Raw genomic sequence first — 19,475 nt, 5'->3', positions numbered from 1 at the left:
TTTTCAGGAATGAAAACTAAGCTTAACGAAAGTACTTTAGTAGCAGTATAAAAAAAAGACCTCTACCTACCTAACCACCTCTCTTTGCAAGCAAATTACCCTTTGTGCTTGAGGTGCATGTCCTTAAATAAATGATCCCCAATGAGAACCAGCTGGGTGTGGGCACACCGGTTGTGGGAATTGGGAGTGGGGCTGTGCCTGAGCCCCATCCCCAATGGGATACAGCTGTGAAAGGCAGGTGAGCAGTGTTGGAGGTGATGAGTCATGGAGTGCTGAGGGGTTACTGACCATTCAGCAAGGGAACAGAGGGCTCACAGGTGCAGTGCATGGGCAATAAGGGGTATGAAAGGTTGGGCTGAAGGACAAGAGGGGCAGATGCTTGCAGCTTTTGGAGGTGAGATGATGTTGCTCTGTATGGGCTGGCCCTTGAAGGCTTCTGATATGGTAAGGTGTTACTGTGTATGGGTTGGAGCTTTCTGAAATCGTTTGATGATGCTGTGTGTGTTGTGGCTGTCTCAACTGCAACATATTCAGCAATAGAGAGCAGGTTATTTTAGTAGCAAAATATCTATACAGCTAATTTTTTGGATAAAAGCTCTGAGCTGTACGTAAGGCAGTGGCAGAATGCACCTGGGAGAGCTGTCTAGGGCTGTCACAACTTATTAATCTGTTTTAGGCCATGACACAATATGTACATCTTAAAAAAGGTAGTAGGCAGGTTTAATAAAGTGCTGGGCAGGCTGATTAAAAAAAGTGCTGAAAATAGGTTTAATGGTTATAATTTTTTTTTAAATTAGTTTAATATTGTCCTAGTTCCAGAGGCTGCTGTATTAGCTGTGTATCTCAAAGTTGTTACTTTAAGGAGTTAGGATTTTCTATCCTGACAGAATATGTACATCTTGAAAAGGTAGTAAACAGGCCTAGTAAAGTGCTGGGCAGACTGGTAAAAAAAAATGCTGAAAATGGGTATTGTTTTTTAAAATTAGTTTAATTTTGTGCTAGTTCCAGAGGCTGCTGTATTAGCTGTTTATATCAAAACTGTTACTTTAAGGAGTTAGGTTTTTCTATCCTGCTGGCAAGAAATGCTGAAGTAGGTCATATTAAGTGGATTTTGAGCAATGTTATGGGTACTTTTTTCAATCAAAATTACGTGAAGTGTAACAAACCAGAGCTGTAATGATGGATGGTCCTTACTGGTTTATTTAATGTTTCACTGGAATGTGTTGTGTTTTTGCAGACCAGGAAATATTTTTTGTAGCTACTAAAACTGCAGTATTTTATGCTGGATAAAAGGATTAGTAACTTTTATTATTACTCTTTGTTTGTGCTTCATCAAATGATTGTGTTTGCCTTATTTATCTGATACACAGAATTGTGTTCTATGAGTTAGATGGTCACCTAAATCTACAAAATTGTTCAGTTTTTGTTAGGTTTTGCACAGATAGCCATCTACCACCTCTTTAGTGTGTTTAGTAGGTATATGAAAGTGTGGTTTAAAAAAGTGGATCAGAGAAACAGTCTAGTCTTGGCTTTGCTTCATAGAATTTCTCTTAGAAAACTTAAGAGAGGTAGTTGTAGGACAGAACTTTTGTTCTGTCTCCTGTCGGGTTAGTGGGAGATGAAAAGTGCCATAAGAAGTTAGCAGTAAAAGTGCAGTTCTATGAAGTTAATTTTTTTAATGCTTAAATGCTCCCCAGTATTCTAAATCTAAAGCTGTCCATGCAAGCACAGTGCCATTATTGCCACCTTCTGGCAAGCACGGGGTGATTCCTATTCACAGTCACCAGCCAGGGTTCTGTTTGCAGGGAATTTGGACTCACCCTCTGGAGTTTGATATTTGCTCTGCTTACAGCTTTGCATTTTCCTAGTGGAGTTTTGCCTTTGGCTTAGTGTTTTCCAACATGTCGAACGTGTTACTTTTCCCTGGAAGATGTGATTGATAAACCCTGAGTTGTTCAATGATGAATTTTGTTTGAATGATAAACAAACACCTCATAAACAAAGAGTTACTGGGCAAAGGCCGATTATTCCCCTGCTCCTTTCCCTTCCTGGTGAAGGCTGTTTTTAGGGATTATGCATCAGCATTATAGGTTTAAAATGCATGTCAGCAATTAATAGGACAAGAGAGGATTACACAAAAGGCTGTGGAGTAGCAAATGACCTTGCAGTGCTGAAATGTGAAGAATGAAAGTATCACTGATTTTTGGTATAAAATGTTTGCTAGGAAAAATTGCTGTCTTTAAGACTTTAAATAGAGTTGCAGCTAGAGAGATTAATTTTTAATAGATTTACTTATGATGAACTTTAGGAATTTTGCTATTCTGTATCATCTCTCTTTTAGGAATACTTAGTTTACAGAAGTTTCCACTTGTTCAGAGGAATACTGAGAAGTGGGGACTACCCTGATTATTCTTTGCCAAAGCTTTCTTCCAAGAGACCTTCTGAGTTCTGATACCACATTCTTTGAAATGAACAGTACATTTCTAACACATTAAATCATATTAATGTTTCAATGGAAATATTAGCAGATAACCCAAGAACAACTGAGATCTAATATCTCTAACATCCTCTAGTCTTTTTGATTAAATTAGTAGGCATGAAATGTTTGTAGTTTTTTTGACAGGTACTTGGCCCTAAAATGTTGGCATTTGATAATGACACTTGCTTTTCATAAAATGCTTACAATAAGATACTTTTCCTATTCAACAGAATGTTACTTGTGTACTGAAAATGGAAAGAAAATACTGCAGGATAAATATAGATTTGTATGTCTTCTCCTAGTATTATGGTACTTTGGAAAATGTTGGTAAGTAGTGGAAGAACTTAATCTTATTTAAAATGTGTTCTATTTGTGTTATAGCCCTTTTAAAACAATTATTTGCATTCTGAAATCTGTGTATGCTCTCTAAACTCCAAGTTTTTAACAGAGAGCTTAGGGAAGGGAAAACACATTATAGAAGCAAGGACTTGAGTGCAGAAATCAGTTCCAAAAATAACAATGAGCACTTGTGCTGAAATTCTCAGGAAGGATGAAGCCTGAGAATGAGCCTGAAGATGAAGAAAGCTTATGGGAATATGTCAACAAATCTTCCTCTGTTTCCTGGAGGTGACTGCTTGTTCTAACATCCTATTCATTAATGTGATTTATAATATAAACTCTATACTGACTTCTATATGTAGGCATTAAATAGAGGAAAACAACTGATTTTCATGTATCTAACATCTGAAATCCTTTCTCTGATGATTTACTTTTCTACTATGTCTCCCTTATTTTTTTCTCTTACAGAACACTTTCTGCTTTTGTTTAAGCACCCAAAGTGACAAGGTTTAAGCAGGTCAACATCCTTGCTTTTTGTGCGCAGTCTTATCCTGCCAGGTGAGATCTGAATGATCTGTTCAATTTTGCTTCACCCCAGTGTTTCATTAACATCTCTTATTTTTCAGATAGCAGTATTTAATTTTCCTGCACACACTAATGACTTTTGCTCCAAGGGAAAGGACAATAAATATATGGGAGAGAAAAGTAATAATTCTAATTTCTTTCCCACTCGAGATGGAAACTATTATTCTGCTGGGTCCAATTACTACTTGTAAAGTAGGAATCTTATCTGTCATTTATTTCATCCCAGGAAGATAATGTGAACTTTTCAAACTTGGCTTTTATGCCAATGAATCTATGTTATGTCTTAACACACATCTTGCTAATAATGCAAAACTGTTTTATCATCTTATATTGGGGATGGAAACAATCAGATTACTTTAAAACTCCAGTGTAATAGCACATAGCATATCTAGCTATTAATTAATTTAAGAAGTGTCTGTTCTGTGTTCCTCCCTAGCACTTGATGTGTTTATATGCACATTCTTCTTGGAAGGCTGGGGACACTTTGTTCTGACTGAGAAGTGATGTGGAGGGATGCCATGCTCAAAGCCTGTTTTCATATCTCCTATCAACATGTAAGTTTACAATTAACTTGATCCATGCAAGCAGAGTCATTTATTCTGGACTAAGCAGAAGGCTAGCTGTCTTCTTGAATTAAGGCCTGAGGTTGGAAGAGAACCAGTAAATGTTATCAGGCAGAAGCAAAAGTTATTTTAAGATGCAAGGAGGTACGGTCAGGAATGGTTCACTAAATCATTTGGGACCTATTTCCACATATTTCACTGTGTGAGCTCTTGCTCAACTTCTAAAGCCATGTGGCAAGGGGGTAATGGTGGTGTGGGAGCAGCAAGAAATAACAATTTAAATGTAATTTAACTGAGTACCTGTTAAATGCTACTTCCCGGAAGCAGGTAACCACACTTAGAGAGAAAAAAATGTTCAGTTGTAGCTTTTCAGGGATTCCTTCTCACAGAGTCTTCTAGATTTGGTTTTCCCTGGTAAGTCAGAGTGGTTATACTGGGAGATACTGGATTTAGTATTTCCAGGCTTTGTTGTTGATGGAATCCAGGCACAGCAGTAACAAGCTACTACACTAGAAATGTTGTATGGTGAACTGTCTGGAAACTTTGGGGTTTGCACTTAATAGAACAATATCTACCATCCTGAAAATGAGTAAGATGGAATAGTGTAGGGAATTAAATTGTTCTCTCTCAGAAAGATGCATGTGGATGTGTGCCTGGAGTTCTGAGCTGCTTTTGTTTGCCAGAGCAGTCAGGTGCTGTTGGTGCCTTGCAGTTTTTGCTGCTGGAGTTGCCACCCATGTTGCAGCATGTTTATAAATAAAACCGTTTCTAGCTGCAAGCTCAGCCTGCAATGGAAAGTCGAGTTGTGTTTCTTCTGGCTTGCATGTTACCACTAGGAGAGCTACTGCTGGCACTCAGTCAAGAATTCTATTGATTCAAAAGCCAGTAAAGAAACTCTCAGGACTGTGTTGCCTCTGCAAGTATGAGTAAAAGTTTATTTATATCAGTCAAGTGACTATACATGAGTACAGATCAGACCATTGAAATGAAGGAAGGTGCTTTCACAAGTGACTCCTCCTTATCTGACTGGGCTCTCATTTGTGCCTTAGCAGATAATTTTAGAATCTCAGGGTGCATGTATGGTAATTCATAATATGCTGGAAACACAAAACTTCTTAGAGAAACACCTTTAGCTAGTTAATAACTAATTATGGTTTAGGCTGAATTCCTTTGTGTTCATCAAATACAGCACAAGCAATAAACCACATTCTCATGTTTTTTTTCTCAGATGTGCTTCTAATATTGAATAATTTTTGAACAGTGCTAAGGGTCTTTGTGTTTTCTTATATAATCTTGAAAAACCACATTTCTTTCTTAATTTAGCTGTACCTAAGGAATACAATACTGATAATCATCTGTCTGAAACACTAGTGATGGAAGCCTTTCAACCCTTGTGGCGATCAGTTTCATTGCTTTGCTGTTGGATTTTAAACAAAAGGTTTAGCCTGAACTTCCCTTACTGTTCTGTCCCATTCAGCAATACACAGAAAAATATGGGGCTTAGGTTTCTTTAGTGTAATTATTTTCCATGGGCATGTAAACAGATGTTTATAAAAAGACATTTAAACACTATGAAGGATACCTGAAATCCTTTGAATATATGTGAATGGCCATGTCACTTCAGCAAATATTTTTTCTACTACCTTATCTCTATTATGAAAATGCTTGTATAACTTGACCTCAGGTTCAGTCATGGTGATTGCTAATAGGCTATTATTGCTGATTAACTAGGGAATACAGCCTATTTAGTGGGAACTTTTACTGGCCATTGAGACTGTTGGAATGCAAAAGAAAGAAACAGATTTAGAAATGATATGTCTAAAATAAGAGCAAACAATTCTACAAAGCACTTAAAAGCTTGAAAATTAGTGTAAAAATTGGAAAAAGATAATTTTGCCTAGAAATTAAATTTAGGTAGTCCAAAAATTTTTGGAAGGGAGAACTTTGATGCTCTTTTGCCAGCTTTTATAGCAGCTTTAATAAAAGTTTAATTCTCACACTGAGAAACTTCTGAAACAACCAGTCATAATCCTGACAAGTGTTTGAAGAAGCTCTGTTGTATGTTGGAAAACTTGTTTTGAACACACATCCATTTTAGTTGTCTTAAAACCTGTTTTGATATTACCCTCTTAAGTAGACTCTGCTGAGGGTTAAGACCTAAATTGCACCAGAATTCTTTCTTTACAGGAGGTTATAATTTTTCCTCTAACACTTGCAAAGTTTTGTGTATGTAAAACTACAGCTCAGGTAGGTGAAGATGAATGGTTGCTAATTATGATATTCCAAGTTTGGGAGGTTTCTCTATCATGCTGTTTTTTCATTTCCTCTTTCAAGTTACCTGCATGTACCTGCTGTTGTTGTAGCATGGGAGGCTGATAGTTCTTTTTGGAGTTTGTATTCTGGGAAGGATTGTTCTGTAGCTCTGAAGGCTGCTGTGAAATATCCTAAATTTCAATGGCAGAGGATGAAGAGACTTGTTTTGACCTTAAATACCCCAACAATTTCCAAACTGACCTCGTAAAGGTGTTAATCACTTATATTCTCTCGGTGCTGAATGAATTTTCTGCTGTTTTCCTTCCTTCCTTTGCAGGAAAGGTGTTAACACATGGCCATAACATACCCTCTCAATTTTTCCATGCAAATAACCAAGCAGGAAAACATCAGCAGAGGGCGCTATTGAGTTATAAATAGAATAATAATAATACATTGACATTTTAAAAAGTGTTGCCATGTGTTTTCAGTATCCATTCATAGAATCACAGCGTAGTTTGCAATGGAAGGGGCTCTGGAGGTCCATCCCTGCCTCAGAGCCAAATTCGAAGTTAGACACAATGAATTTGGCCTTGGTAATGTTTCTGCATTGCTGGGTCACCTGTAACAAGCTGCAAACTGATTCAGTTTTTCTCCAAACTACTTTTACAGCCATTTGTGAGGCTGGATGCAGAGCGTGCCCAGAGATGAAGCATAGTTATTTTGTATGAGTGAGACCACAAAAAAGTTGTTTAACCATTTCTGTTTCCAAAGTCAGTAAATAGGTTTATGAACAGTTGCTCCTCAACTTTAATAAAAATAGGCAATCATTAAAAAAACCAGTTCTACAAGTATTTTGTCTGTTACTTCTGTAAGGCAAGATTGACCAGCATGGCACTTTCAATGTAGGTATTGTTGAAGCAAAGTATTGTTGATTTATGGGTTTTTAAAAAAGTATTTCTTACTCAATAGTATGATTTTACTTCTTTCCAATGACTTTACTGGAGAGTTGAGGTAGATAGCAACAAGAAGAATTTACAAGTGAGTACCACTGTCATGTTTTAAAGCCTTTTTTCCCAAAGATTTTGTATTGAATGTGTGGACAGATTTATAGAAAGTACAGGTTTCTCCAAATCAGTGAGTTTTATTAAGGAAATGTTTTCTTGTTTTAGTGTGTCCTAGCCTGTCATTGTTACTTGAATTAATTCCAGTTCCTTTCTTCAATCTAGTTGCTTATATTAGCTCAAATTTTATTGGCTAAAATGGTAAACTGTTGAATTTTGTAGGATACAGCATTTTCCTTTAGCTTATCCAATTCTGCAGTGCTTTTCAAGAGTGTGTTTGTGACAAAATTGCAGACTTCCAAGCTGAGGAACAAATCTGCTGTAAAATACCAATCTCAGTGCCACTTTAGGGAGTCTTCTGACACTCATGTCACATTAAAGAATTTCAGATAGTTACTGAAACCTCTGGGATGCACTAATAATTTGTTAATTACCTTAAAGCAAATGTTTCACTACTGTCTTCAGTCTGAGAAGCAATGTTGTTACCTCTTTGGCTCTTTTTTGGGACAAACTGTTAGTTGCAATATTTATTCAGAAAACATATTTGTGATTGTACATATTAAATAGGGCTGTGGGAAAAGGTAACATATCTTTTTTTTTTTTTAAGTTCTCTTTTCACTCCTAGGAAAATGAATATTTTAGGTATGATTAGAGCAACACAAATGTCTGCCCACCCTTATGGATTTTGAGCTAGAACAACTCATAAAGAGGTTTTGGAACTCTTAAAAGCACTTTCTCCCTCATTTAATCAACTCTATTTGCATGCTATTCACCTAAAATTTTAGCTCCTCTCAGATGCTGAGCTATCCCTTAGACACAAGCAGTGGGTTCAGTGGAATTTCAGTTTAGATTGCTGGCAGCTCTGTGAACAAATGAGCTTTGAGGCAAAAGGCTGCTGAGGCACAGGCAGCTGGGAGTGTTGCTGTGTATGGATGCAATACCAGCTGCTGTGGAGGTCTCTGCAGGCTGGGAAGGGCTGCAGGGAGCTGAGGTGGGACTGCTCTGTTAGAGCAGAGGCAGGGCATGGTGAGGGTTTGGGTTGTGCTCAGAGCTTGGGCAGGGTTTATGTGTGCTGTGGTGTTCCTGGAGCAGCAGCAGCAGCAGCCTGATCTTTCAGCTACTGCTGAAGTGTCTCCTTGGTGTCACAGTTGGAGGCAGGTCCAATTGAGCAGGCAGGGTATGTTGATCCCTGATAATCTCTGATGAATGGGGGTGTTTGCCATGTAGGAATAATATAAATTTAGAAAATATACTCCCAGCTAAAATGGTGTAGGGGGATAGAATATAAGAAAATAGAGAGTGTAGAAAGTAATCTTACCCCTACAGAGCTGCAGCTGGGCCAATTATCAAAGATTAGGAACAGGCCTGACTTTAACAGGCCACAGCTGTAAGCAATGAGAAGAAGAGTGCTATAGAAGGCTGGGGTGGCTGGGTGAGAATGGAACTGGAGTCAGGTGGTTATTTAGTGAAGAACAAAGAGTCAGTGCTCTGAGGAGATGCCCATGAGAAACACCAAGAAGGTATGGAACTTTTGTGATAAGGAGACAACTGTATGGAACCCCTGTAATAAGATGACAACAAAATGGTATTTAAAAAAAAAAACCCAAAATTTTAAAAAATTCTGCGATATTCCTGGTTTCAAAATGCTGAAGACCTCTTTATTTATTGGTTAGATGACATTAGCAAAGCTTTTATTTTTTTCTATTTTGTTTCAAAAATAAAAATTGCTATTAAACATGCAGCTGAGAAATATGAGTTGTCAAGCAGAGGTAGGCATGAGCATCTGTGGAGGTAATGTGGTATTTTAGTGTGTTGGAAGATGGTGGTGTGGAGATGGGGAAGTTCTTGTGTAGTGAGTTTTGAATGATGTGGAGGACTTGGGGCACAGAAGAATTAAAGATCAGTTTAGGACAACTGCTTATGACAACCCTATCTCTTCTGAATGCTGACCCAAACTGAAGAAGGCTGGGCTTTAAAACACAGAAGAACTCACAGCTGGGCAGTCCTAGCAGTGACAATGGGGGAAGGGCCCCTACTGTAAACTTTTGTATCTCCTGCAGAAAACGTAGCTCAAAAGGGATACAGGGAGAGTGATGAGGGACTGACCAAGCCTTAACAGTGTGAGAGGTTTACTCTTGACTCCCAGGGTACAGGTGACCACCACTGCAAACAGCAGCATACTTAGCACTCCTGCTGGCAGTGCTTCTTGCAGTGAGTGTTTGGAGTGTTCTTGGTGAAAAAGAATTCAAAGTCACACCTTGGATCATCCAGTTACTGAAAGGAGTTGAGATACATGAAATTATGTGAGAATAAGCTGTTACACCTGGCAGACTGCAAAAGGCACAGATTCCTAGATCTTTCAGACAGGTACTACATCTACAGAGCAGTGTTATCCTGACTGATTAAAACCAAGCACATAGCACTATAGATTCTTCATGTAACTGCCTGTGTTTTGGTGTTCCTCTTCCTCCTCCCCCCAGCACAAACGCTAGCACATTGCCCTCAAATGGCTGCCAAGCAGTTTTAGACTCTCATAATGAGATTCTCTGTGTATACTCTTTAAAAAAAAGCAGAAATGGCGCACCATCGTGTAGTTTTTTCATGACAAGTTTTACTTTGCCTCTGTAGCAAATTATAGTGAGAGTTCTGTGGGTTTTTGTTACCTTATATTGTGAAGTTGCAATTCTTTGCTGACTTTTACTATCAGGATGACCAATTACTCTCTTGCTGAGTTTATATTCTGTTGCTATTCTAATGGGATGAGTAAAGAGAAGAGGATATTGTTTATTTTTACTTTCCTCTGTAGGGCTTTGGTTTTTGACACTTCTCTGTGAAATTATCCGTATGTTTCCTTAGGAGTTTTCAGGGAAGATTTAAGTTCACTATTACACAAAAAAGGATAATATCCAAGGTGCTGCTCTTGTTTTGCTAAATTGAATTTAGTTCCAAAAATTGTTTAAAATAAAATCAGTGGGATTTAAGTCAAGGTTATTTAAATACTTCCTACATTGTGGAAAATGTTAGAATGAATTTAAAGTCTTTCATTTCCCCAAATTTATTCTGAACCTCCAAAGAAAAATAGAAATGGAAGGTAATTTCTTATAAACACTTGTAGGGGCACTTACAAACAATGTTTCTTGAATTTCTAGAATTAAAAGCAACTGTGTGTAGTGCATCTTCCCAAATCCATGCAGCTAATTATCTACAACAAACTTTCTAAAAGAAAACAGATAAGATCAGTATATCTCATAAGAGGAGCTTTATAAGGATGCTCTGCCTCTGATCTGGAAACAAAATTGATGGGAATTTCCCATTTCTTTTGGAAAGACTGGCAGTGGTTATAGTGAATTATCTATTGGTTCTTTTATTAGGGATATGTGGACAGAGCAACTGTATAAAGGAGGGAAACAAGACTTTTCCCATTCTTTCAATTATTCAACAATTTTAAAGAAATAATAAATTATTTTTGGCTATATTTTCAAAAGGAAGGCCAGTGACATCTTGGCCTGGACCTGGAAAGATGTGGCCAGCAGGAGCAGAGCAGGGATTGTCCCCCTGTGCTGGGCACTGGTGAGGCCACACCTCGAGTGCTGTTCCCAGTTCTGGGCCCTTCACTGCAAGAAAGCCATTGAGGGGATGGAAAGAGTCCAGAGAAGGGCAGCAGAGCTGGGGAAGGGTCTGGTGAGTCCTGTGAGGTGTGGCTGAGGGAGCTGGGGGTGTTTTGCCTGGGGAAAAGGAGGATCAGGAGAGACCTTACCACTCTCTAGAGTGACATAAAGGAGGGTGTAGGCAGGTAGGGTCAGTCTCTTCTGCCAGACAACCAGTGATGGGACAAGAGGAAATGGCCACAGACTGCATCAGGGAAGGTTGAGGCTTGGTATCTGGAAGCATTTCTTCACAGAAGGGGTTGTTAAACATTGGGATAGGCTTCTTGGAGAGGTGGTGGAGTCACCATCCCTGGACACGTTCAAGTGAAGACTGGATGTGGCACTTTGTGCTTTGGTCTAGTTGACACAGTGGTGATCAGTGAAAGATTGGACCTGATAATCTTGAGGGTCTTTTCCCACCTTAATGGTTCTAGGATTCTGTGCTCCATACAGTGTGTACTCTGTAAAACATTTTTTGTAGTGAAAAGGTACAATGTTCTGGAGGCAAGATTAGGAACACAAGATGCTTTATAGCCTGAGTGAGAAATGGGATTTAAATACTATGGACTGTATGGTAACTTACTGCAGCCCCTAAAAATTTAAATGCAGGCATGAGCTCATCTGGATGGACAATAGGCAGCAGTGTCAATACTGTCTTGCTATGACTGCAAAAATAGTAAGATTTTTATTGCTATATACACAAGCTTTCATTAACTTTGTAGAACTCTTGCGGTGTTATATACAGTGTTGCAAGAAAACTTTCATTTGAAAAATACAAACCTACTACTGAGCAGATGTGGGGGGAAACCACCTGGAAACAGATGAAACTCCGCTGATTGTTTAGATGTCTCACCTTCTTGTTATGCTTATGAACTGCTGAGTGGTTTGTTAAATCCATTTCCAGTTGCAAGACCTCTTACATGAGGGTGGCTTTGAGCCAAGGCCTGTGCTGAAGGCTAGGAAGTGACAGGCAGCTGCTGCTTCTGGTGAGAAGCTGGAGCCAGCAGTGTGGAATAGACAGTGTGGTGGCATCTCTTGGGATGTGCATCTGGACCATGGATAGCCCATCATTAGGTTGGGGAATGAGGCTGACTGTGGCTGAAGAAATGCAGCTTCTTAAAATGAGTTTGTGTCCCAGATGCAGAAGGGTCAGAAGAAAGGGACAGCAAATCAGTAACAGGGTGGGAGGGGGAGTTTGGTTTGCTGTGGGCAGGCAAAACAGGAAATCCTACCTCATATATGTGAGTGATGGAGGTGGTGAGGAAAACCTCCAAAGAATGAAAGCTCCAGGGAGATGGTGGAGCCAATTTTGTCGTTGATCTGAAATTAGCTGCCTTTGATGTTGTTTCATAGTGATCACATCTGGGAAACTTGAGTTTTAGAATCTCAGGTCTAGAAATTAACTCTCTTCTAAAATGGGATCTGCCATGCTTATTTTGTTCTTGTGAACTTTGTGTTTGCATGAAAATAACTGGAAGCATGTGTTATATATATATGCTTGTCTCAGACAGTCTTGTCCCATGTTACATCTTAAAAATCAGTGGAAATATGTTTGGGAGCTGTCTGGCTTTGATTTTTGGGTTTTGCAGGGTTTTGTTTTCCTTGGCCTCTTATTGAATGTGCAAAGGAGGTGGTATGTTCAAGGTTTGCTTTAGAGCTCTTATGCTCTGGGAAGTTATGCACTGTTGTAGATGACAGTGAAAAGGATTTCCAAGGTGTTTACAGATAAGTGCAATTGTTTTCAAACATAAGGAGGTGTGACTTGCAAGATCACAAAGTTGTGACAGCACACAAGAAAAAAGGTAATGCTTCCATGAAAGTTAAGGCCAGGCCAACTTATATAAACTGCACAAAAAGCAGCTTACAGCAATTATAGACTTAGTAGACTGAAATATATTAAAAAAAAAGACATTCCAAGACCAAGACAAGTGCTGGCGTGCTTCAGAGCTCATCTGTGTCCCTCTAACTTATCACTCCATGTAACAAAATATCTCCTGTATGGGAAGTGGCATACAGGTCCAAAATACCAGCAGGTCTGGTAAAACCCACCGTGTTCTCTGTAGGGAAAAACATCTAGGACTTCCATTAATCATAGAATGGTTTGAGTTGAAAGGGACCTTAAAGATCATGTAGTTCCAATCCTCAAGGATATTTGTCAGACAAGGATTTTAAGATAATGAGAACACTCCAGTACCTGGCAGCACAGATAGAACAATGTGTGCAGGCACTTGCTGTGGGTGAAGCAACAGATGCTCAAATAAGCTAATTATGACAATAGCAACTTACAATATAATGAGGTGAAACATGCAGAGAAGGAGACAGCTAAGAAGTTCTGAGGATTTCTGAGTACTACAAGGCACATGAAAGACATCAGTTTATCCATTTAGAAGCTCCTGTGACCTTTTGTGTACCTTGTGTAACTTGGCCACTGGAGTACTCAAATGAAAAGGAGTAACTTTTAAAATCATAATTGACAAGCAAGCCTGGTCCTCTGACTGTTGGTGCTTCTCATTTTTCTTCTGCTGGATATTCAGGGATTGTTTAATTCTCACAATTCAACAAACAAAAAAAAAAAAAACCCCACCAACACACACAGAAAAGCAAGATATAATTTTGAAGAAATGCAATAAAACTAAAGTCCAATATTTGGCATTTTTAAATAAGAATATTTTTAAAGCTTCCATGTGGAATTTACTGGTTTAGAGTTAAAACTGAGTTTTAGTGAACTAAGCTTTTGTTAATGGAACCTATTTTAATGGGACAAGTAAACACCTCTTAATGATTTTTGCTTTGCTCCTTCCCTGCCGCTGCTGCCTGGTGTCCTCCAGACTTCCTGACCCTGCCACTTAGCAGGGTACTGATGAGTGAGCCAAAAGAGCTTTGCCTTGGCACGCTTCTGTTGGCTGCATTTGGGTTTCAGTGATGAAACCCAGAGAGGAAACAGAACCCAAAAGCTCAACATTCTGGCAAGAGTGCTGCAAAGCATCAGATGTGTAAGGCATCCTATTACCCTCAAGTTTTCCTCAGACAGTTCTTTCCAGACAAGTTGGGAGGGGTAGAGTGGAGCATGTTGTGTGCTTGGATTTCTTGGTTTGATTTTTTTTTTTTTTAATCTGAGTTTGAACTGTAAAATCTTTAGCAAGTTCAGACTTGAGCTCTTGTAACTGATAATAAAGCAGCAATGTAATGGTTTTTCTGTGTATCAAGCTAGTAAAGAAAGACAGCAATTAGAATTAATTAGGCTTTTTAAATTAGAATTAATAGGATTTTTGAAGATGGGTTATGTTAGTTTATAACAAAGAAGGTTGGTTACTTTGTTTTGTTCTGTTTGGTTTGGGGTTTTGTGTTATATAAATACTTTTTGTTTTGTTTCCTCAGGAGGTAATTATAGTTGTGTTTTCTTGCTATTTAACAGCGTAATATTTCTCCTGGTCATAATTAACATGGATGAATTTTTTTATGGCAATACAATCATGTTACAGCAAGTGTAACAAAAATCCACAGTGATGACGATGGTATTTGAGACAGTTTATCTGTAAGCTACAGATAAAACACACTTTTACACATGTTGTAGTTATCCTCTCACAGACTCATTAGCATGACATATATGTGCTTCTATTTTTCTAAAGGAAGCAGTTTGATAGATAAAAACCATCTCAAACAGCAGAGAAAGAAACTTGATCTGCTCTTCAACTGCACTTTTTTTTTAATGAGGAGAAAATGAGTCACAACTAAAGCAGAGGGAGAAAGAGATAAATAAAAGCTGCTCACAATAGCTGATAATTACAAAAAGTACAGTGCTGATCTGGGAATCTAACTGTTGAGAATAATACATTTAATAGCAGCATTCCTTGCTAAATTCATCAGAATGAGTGTCAAAATATTTAATTGGGATGCAGGCATTCCTTCTTGCAAAAAGCCCCTTGAAAGGCCTCCTCACTGTGGCCTGTGCATCAAGCTGTGACCAGAACAGCAATGTTCATGTCCGCAGTCCCTTGAGGCTCTGTCCAGCTCTCTCTAAACTGAATGGCAAAATTTTTGCTGGCATCACTGAAGTGGAGGGGGCCCCAGATATGTGCATTTTCCCTGTAAACCTGGATAATGCTTTCTTTTTTCCCTTAAAAAAAAATAGATCTGAGCAGTCTTACCTGCATCCAAAAATGTCAATTGTGGCCTTTCTGAGTATCATTATTTTTTCTTCCTATTCTCTTCTTCTGCCTCACCTGCAAGAGGCCTACATCCAGTCAGGATCCTCGTGTCTTTCTCTGTTCCTGGCATAAATTTACACTGGCTTCATTTAAATGTAGGATCGCCACCATAAAGTGTAAGCACATATAAAATTTGAAGTTTCCTCCATATAAATTTATTTCTTTTACCATAATTTTATGGTGTTTGTATGTTAGTGTTTAATAGTGAAAACTGGTAATTTACTTTCTAAGGGCAGTGTCAAAAGGGAAAAATTTAAGATATACTTGCTCTTTCTTGTTTTGGCACATAAGATAATCATAACAATGGTTTTGGTGGAAAATTGTTAGGACAGCTGTACATAAATGATAAATTACATGGACTGGATTTTGATGGAAATGGCATTTTGTTCTCAGCTTTGCATCTATTTAATGCGAAGGGAAGCAATGCAACTTGTTCTTCAGTCATTTGCAGGAAAAAACCAGAAGTTTGTTGTTATTGGTGTTTTTGTAAACAAATTCAAACAACTTCAATAAATAATGGAGAGAGAAGGAGGAACAGGCAGAGTGCTAACTTCTGATCATACTTACCCATCTGTGTTCTGTGACAGCGTTCCTTATTTAATTAACAGTAGTGCACAAAGATCATAACGTTGTTTCTGACACTGTAAAATTAATAATTTTCCTGTTCTGAAGAGCTGGCAGTTTAAAAATGCTCCCTCTTGAGTTATTTAGTCAGTAAGAATAATTTGTGAGAAATTGACCTAAATAATATTACCGAAGAGATAGCTTTGCCAAGTAAAGCTGGTTTAAATATTTAAAAGAATGGAGATGCATTGTCCAAGGAACACAGATATTTGCTTCATTCTCCAGAAAGCTCTTTATGCATGACTTGATGCACAAATAGCTATAGGGTAAGGACCTCAACAGTGCTGGATGAAATCTAAGAAATTACAGTGTAACAAATAGGTTACTGGAAAAAACCCTGTAAGCTAGCAAAGGTCTCATTTGAGATGTAAAATAGGCAGTTTTATATTTTAGGAGAAGGAAGATAATAAAACACTTTTAATGAAAAAAGGTATTGATAAATAATACTGTTCTATTTATGCAGCAAAAAATATCTCAAAATACAACCTGTGGTCTTGAAAAAAAAAATCAAATTTAACAAAGGATTTGTCAGAGCGATGTAGAAGAAAAGCAGAAAATCCAACTATTACTGAGACTATGATGAATTATAATAATTTTTCTGCCATCTTCCCAGGCCATGTGAATTTGAATTCTCAAAATAAATCCAAATCCAAACTGAAGTGTCATCTCTCTTTCATACCAGATAAAACCATTTAGGAGAGGTATTTAAAGCAGTAGAAGGAAAACTGTAGACTTGGCTGCAAAGGTTTCAAGTAGCCCAATTGAAGCCTTCTGGTAGTGAAAAACTTAGAGAGGTTGCTACAATGCCTGCTAAAGGTTAAAATCCTTTCCAAGCAGTGATGGAGAGCACATGTTCAGCAGGTAGAATGTAGAAGCAAGATAGAAATTAATATTCCACATAAACATTACTAGATAAATATATAAATATGTAGGACTTCAGATATAGAAAATTAGAATGATGCATCCAGGGAAATGGACAAATGATGTCTTGTTTACCTCATTGAAGCAAATGTGGTTAAGGAAGCAAACAACTTCATGAATAAATTTAGAAATTACTGATGTGCTGAAATGTTTTGTGTAGAGGACTCACGAAATTTAGGCAATTTGAAAGTTGTGTGAACACTTCTATGTAGAACAAATAGAGGAAAAGATTCTTTGAGTAGGAATGCTTCTGTCCTGTCTTAGCGGGAATAAAATATTGCTACTTCTTAACTATACAATGGCATGTGAGTCATTATGTAACCTGCTTTTTTCAGGTGACAAAGGCAGTAATTTTACTTGACAATGGTTTCTTCAAACATAAACAGGCAAGAGAGTTGCCACAGATATTGCATGCTACTGGTAATAATTGTATCCCTCCCAAGCATCAAACAAAACCTGCTTTTGAAGCAGACTAGGGGTCTGAGATTAGGTCCTCAGAAAGTGATATTTAGAAGGCTTTTTTTGCTTAAAGCCTCTTCAGCAGCTGGCAACTGGTGCAGTTGCAAACTTGTGTTTATATGTTGTATTGTTTATATTGGTGCCCTGGATTTTTTAAACAGCTATGATTAAAAGACATTCTGCTGGCATTGTGCTATCCCCCATTGCCAAAGATACATTTTTTCCAGTGCTTTTAGATTTGTGTTTTTCCCATTTAAAAGGAAGGAGTAAATAACTTCTATAAGCCTTTAGAAATCTCTGTTAATGTCTCATGGCACTTACTGGGCCTGTCTCCATGTTTCTCTCAGTCTTTCCCAGTCCTGTCTATCCTTGGGAACCTTCTTAAGCAATTGAATTTTTAAGTTTTGTTGGGAATGAATGGAATAATCACGTGTGGCTTCATGGTTTTGGTTTTGCTTCATTCCTCCTGCATCATGGCAAAAGACAAGCTCTGTTAATCACACTAGTGTCTTCCAAGAACATCTCAGCCTAGTGTTTTTCTTCTGTGAGCTTTCAGCTGAATAGAATTTACACAGCTGTCCTTGTCACCTTTTAAAAGAAAATCTTTACTTGAGACTCTGGCACAAACCCTAAGTGTATAAATGAGTGCTGGTATTACTTTTGGATCATTGTCCTCTGAAGCATGAATACACATGGGAAGTAAAATCAATAGAATGCAGAAACACATAATAACAGCTTACAAAAACCAAAACAAATACCACAATCCAGCTGATAGACAGGTTTAATCTTTCTGTTCTCTGTAGGAGTCTTTTCAAACATTGTGATTGCAGTTGTTAAAAACACTTTCTTCGTTGAGTCTTTTGGTTTCATTTGAATTAAAGGCAGTCTGCAGTTAAGTGGAACCTGCTGTTGTTTTCATCTTGTAAGCAAAGGAGATGTTTATCAGCACTTGTGTTATTTCACTGTACACTTTTCACACTGCAGAATTTTCAAAGCATTTGCTGCTGTAAAACTGGCCCAGTTTTTGAAGAAGAACTCTAGCATTAGTTGATTTTGCTGGTAGAGGTGTAAATGGGGTGCAAAGTACATTTCATGTGATTTTCTCATTTTTCTGAGTATCTTTTTGGTGAAACTAGGTTGCAACAAGATTAAATGATAAATGAGTGTTCTAATTTCTGCCTTGCAAGAAAAAAATTAACAATATACAATATTGTTATTGTAACAATATCCAATATAACAATAGTTATACAGTTTTAATGTGTGAAGCAAAGTAATATGGTGCATTTTAGCAAATTCTTTAGATTTCTAGAATGACCTTTCATTGTATCTTCAGGTGTTCAATTTCCCCTTAAACAGAAGCTTCCATGTGCATGGTGTTGTTCACAGTAAATATACTAAATCTCTTCACTAGCTTTGCATCTGAGGAAAAAAACCAATATATTAGCATGTAAAATGCTTTGAACATTGGAGGAGTGCTGTATGTGAAGCAGGCAACTTTGAGATATGCTTTAGTCAGTGCTCCCTTTGTGCATAGCAGAATTTTTGTCCCCTGGGGAAAGATTTACTAAGTGTCAAACCAAACTCTTGCATTTTCTGATAGAAGTCACATTTCTGAGTTTAACAGAGAGCTAACTTTGAATTGGAAAAATAGTTAAAAGCTGAAAATTAGCTGAAAATTTTCATCTAATTAAAAGCTGAAAATGACAATGTCAGGAATGCTAGTTATTCTGAGCAAAATAGTCAGAAACCTGAGGGAGAGGAAATAAAGATGGCTGAAACAATGAAGAATTATGTAAATTAAGAAATTGAATGCTGTTTGGGATGGCAGGCAAATTTAGAGAAACAATTCAGGACAAGAACTCTTAATCATGTTTTTTCAGGCTAAATATATGAGTGATAGTTGTGGAGAAAGGTGAGACTTTGAAGACATTTGGAGCTGAGTTAGTGCAGTGACATTGCAGCTATCCCATCCCTTATAAGATTTTTTATTTCTTACGCTTCTTTTTAAAAATGTGTGTAACTCCTATTTTGGAGCTATGCACTTATTGAAGGACTATAGGATGTGGTATGGATAGTGTAAGCCAAAAAAGCCAGGCATTGTAGAGCTCAGGCTCCTTGTTGCTGGCTCTGAACCCACACACACTACACATGAAGTCTCTAAAATCCTCCTTTGTGCTCACAAATGTTTGGATATGGAGTAGGAAGGCTGAAGAGCGTGTGGCAGCAGCTCTCAAGGGCTCACTCAGCAGGTGTCACAAGTCAGCTGCTGCAAATAATGAAGTGTGTGCTCACCCACAGCTAAACAGAAATTGAGACTGAAGAGATTCTACCATGTG

At 37.9% G+C, this 19,475-nt stretch overlaps 1 protein-coding gene across 3 annotated transcripts in view; it reads left to right on the top strand.

The window, feature by feature from the left end:
* Positions 1-408: 408 nt before the first annotated feature.
* The window catches only part of IRAG1 (inositol 1,4,5-triphosphate receptor associated 1), a 96,257-nt gene continuing 77,190 nt past the window's right edge, over positions 409-19,475 (top strand). The window contains exons 1-4 of one of the 3 annotated variants that reach the window (XM_064715117.1): positions 409-444; positions 3,025-3,106; positions 3,287-3,376; positions 3,840-3,957. The gene's annotated coding sequence lies outside the window, so the exon portion shown is untranslated. Of the gene's footprint in view, positions 445-3,024; positions 3,107-3,286; positions 3,377-3,839; positions 3,958-8,729; positions 8,801-19,475 lie in introns of those variants that run through there. The other 2 variants (XM_064715122.1, XM_064715121.1) reach the window with 2 other exon arrangements.

The sequence above is a fragment of the Zonotrichia leucophrys genome, chromosome 5, assembly GCF_028769735.1.
Source record: "Zonotrichia leucophrys gambelii isolate GWCS_2022_RI chromosome 5, RI_Zleu_2.0, whole genome shotgun sequence".
NCBI classification, from domain to species: domain Eukaryota; kingdom Metazoa; phylum Chordata; class Aves; order Passeriformes; family Passerellidae; genus Zonotrichia; species Zonotrichia leucophrys.
Note: the sequence above shows the minus strand (reverse complement) of the source record. Positions and strands in the feature narration are given on the sequence as shown.